General features: G+C 35.3%; 1 pseudogene; it reads left to right on the forward strand.

Annotated features, from left to right (window-relative positions):
* Positions 1-1,241: 1,241 nt before the first annotated feature.
* LOC103263260 lies at positions 1,242-1,726 on the forward strand (annotated as a pseudogene).
* Positions 1,727-3,563: the final 1,837 nt, after the last annotated feature.

The following is a 3,563-nucleotide window of genomic DNA, read 5'->3' on the forward strand; positions in this document are numbered from 1 at the left end:
GGCTCATGCCTGTAATCCCAGCAGTTTGGAAGGCCGAGATGGGAAGATTGCCTGAGCTCAGAATTTTGAGACCAGACTAGGCAACATAGAGATAGACCTCATCTCTACAAAAAAAAATTATTATAAAGTTTATTTGAAAGAATAACTAGCAAGAATATCTAGTATATTTCCAAAAAAGAAGGATTGTGGGGCCATAGTTCAATGAAGTATTAAATATGTTTTAAAACCTCCATCATGAAAATTGTGATATTGGTACATGAATAAATAGATTAATAGAACATTATGGAAATCTAGAAATAGATATAAAAGTATATGAAAAATTAGTATATATAAAAGATCATCTACCCTTATTGTGGAAAAGGACTTTTAAATATGTGATGCTGAGACAAATGGATAACAACATGGGAAAAGATAAAATTGTAACCATGCTTCAAATCATAAAGTAAGAATTAAGTGGAGTCCAGAACCTAAATGTAAAAGTAAAACAAAAACAAATAAACAAACAACAACAATTCCCCTAAATCCCCATGTAAGTGGTAAAAGAAAATATGAGTAAATCTTCTACAATTTGGCAGTAGGAAAAATTTTCTAACCATGACTCAAAATTCAGCAGTCATAAGAAAAAAAGATGAAACTGATAATATAAACACAAAACAGACAAATCAAACTTTTGCATGACAAAACTCCACAAATGATGGGGAAAACAAGACAAAACAAATTGCAAACAAATAATTAGCAACTTTTACCACAACTAACGGTTATTTTAATATACAGTTGATCTCTTAGCAACAACATTTGAACTGTATGGGTCAGTTTACATGCAAATTTTTCAAAAAATATATTCGAAAAATTTTTTTGAGATTTGTGACAATTTAAAATAACTTGCAGATGAATTGCATAGCCAAGAAATATCAAAAACTTTAAAGAAAAAGTTAGGTGTGTTATGAATGCATAAAATATATGTATATACTAGTCAGTTTTATCATTTATTACTACAGAAAGACATAAATCTATTATAAAAAGTTTAAAATGTATCAAAACTTATGCACACCCAGACTGTACATGGCACCATTCACAGTCAAGGGAAATGTAAATGAACGTAAAGATGTAGTATTAAATTATAACTGCATAAAGTTAATTGTAGTACATGCTGTACTACTATCATAATTTCGTAGTCACCTCCTGCTGCTGTTGCTGGAGCTCATGTTCTGAATATCCACTTAAAACTCTCTTTTCACAAGATGGCGCCGAAGTCTAAGAAGGAAGCTCCTAGAACATGTCCTGCTCCTGCCCCTTCTAAAGCCGAAGCCAAACAAAGGCACTGTAAGGCCAAGAGGCAGAGCTGAAAGTCGTCCATAACCACACACACAAAAATAAGACCTGCATGTCACCCACCTTCCAGAGGTCTAAGACACTGCGGCTGAAAAGGCAGCCCAAATATCCTCAGAAGAACGCCCCCAGGAGAAACAAACTTGACCACAATGGCATCATCAAGCTTCCCCTGACCACTGAGTCTGCCATGAAGAAAATAAAAGACACGACACACTTATGTTCACTGTGGATGTTAAAGCCAACAAACACCAGATCAAACAGGCTATGAAGAATGTCTATGACATTGATGTTGCCAAGGTCAACACATCTTGATTAGGCCTGATGGAGAGAAGGCATATGTTTGGCTCCTGATTTTGACACTTTGGATGTTAACGATAAAATTAGGACCGTCTAAATTGAGTCCAGCTGGCTAATTCTAAATATATCTTTTCACCATAAAACAAAACAAAACTTAAAACTCTGTGTGACATGAATCATCTCTCCACTGCACTTGTGTATTGCAGTAAAAGGTGCTCTCTTACGGTTCTGACATATTTTTCATCGTGTTTATTGTATACTATAAACCTTGAGTAACACCATGGGACCCTGCAAAGTGCCACCAGTGATGCTGGAAGTGCTCCCAAGAAGCACAGAGAAGTCATACCATTACAAGAAAAAGTTAAATTGCTTGATAGGTACGGTAGATTGAGGTCTGTAGCTGTGGTTGCTGCCATTTCAGATGATTCACCTTGTTAACAGACAATGTAAACTTTCAGTATCAATAAATACAATATAGTACTGTAAATATATTTTCTCTTCCTTATGATTTTCTTATAACATTTTCTTTTCTCTAGCTTACTTTATTGTGAGGATATGGTATATAATGCATATAGCATACAAAATTTGTGTTTGTACCCCCTAAAGCTATTGAAATAAAACGCACACACACACAAACAAAATATATGTGTTAATCCACTGTATATGTTAGCAGTAAGGTTATGGTCAACAGTAGGCTATTAATAATAAAGTTTTGGGAGAGTCAAAAGTTATATGTGAATTTTCTACTATGGGAGGATTGGTGCCCCTAACCTCTACTTTGTTCAAGGGTCAACTGTATAGTGAACTTCTAAAATTTGAGGAAAAAAGATCAATAACCCAATAGAAAAAATGAGTAAAGATATAAACAGATATTTCACAGAAAAAATTAAAAGGGCCCTTAAAGATATGAGATTTGTAACCTTGCTCATAATAATAGAAATGCAGATTTAGAATTACTTTGAGATGTCATTTCTCTCCTCTCAGATTTGCAAACACCGAAAAGCTTGACAACACATTCTTGGTAAGGCTGTGGGGGAAACAAGTACTCTTATGATTGTTGGAGTGAATGCAAAATGACAATCTGGTGATACATATCAAAAGTATACATAGGTTTATCTTTTGAAGCAGAAATTCCACTTGTGGAGATCTATCCCAAAAATATCCAAACAAAAATGAAAAATGATGTAAGGACAAATGATGTAAGAAATGATGTAATTGTAGCACTATTTGTAATAGCAAAGGATTAGAAATAACCCAAACATCCTGCAATAGGGAACTGGCTCACTAACATTATGACTGCTGTCACGTTCACTCAATGGAGTACTATACAGCTATAAAACGAGTGAGGACTATCTGCACACTGCACTAAGAAGAAAGCTCCAGAATATATTAAGGAAAAAAAGTAAGGTGCAGAAAAGTATATAACATGATAACCTTTGTATAAGACGGACATACACGGCCAGGCACAGTGGCTCAAGCCTGTAATCCCAGCACTCTGGGAGGCTGAGGTGAGAGGATTGCCTGAGTCCAGGGATTCAAGACCAGCCTGGGCAACTTGGTGAGACCTCGTCTCTATGATAAATAAAAAAATAGCCGGGCGTGGTGGCACGCGCCTATAGTTCCAGCTACTTGGAAGACTGAGGCAGACAGTGAGACTCTGACTCAAAAAAAAAAAAGAGGGACACACACACACATTTCCTTACATTTTAAGGAATCAACAATGGAAGAATAATTTAACAGAGTAAAATTCTTAAGGAGGAAGGGAAGGAAGCATATGGAGGGTACAGGAATAAAATCAAGGCCTCCCTAACTCACTTTGTTTCATAGTTTTAATTTGGAAACCATGTAAACAATTTGCATAATTAAAAGACTAGGTGAAATCTAAAAAGAAAAACAAAGTAATCTCTAAAACTAGAAAATAAGCTGAAGCAATG

This window comes from Carlito syrichta, unplaced genomic scaffold (assembly GCF_000164805.1).
Source record: "Carlito syrichta isolate Samal-C Ts95f unplaced genomic scaffold, Tarsius_syrichta-2.0.1 Scaffold304770, whole genome shotgun sequence".
In the NCBI taxonomy this organism is placed as follows: domain Eukaryota; kingdom Metazoa; phylum Chordata; class Mammalia; order Primates; family Tarsiidae; genus Carlito; species Carlito syrichta.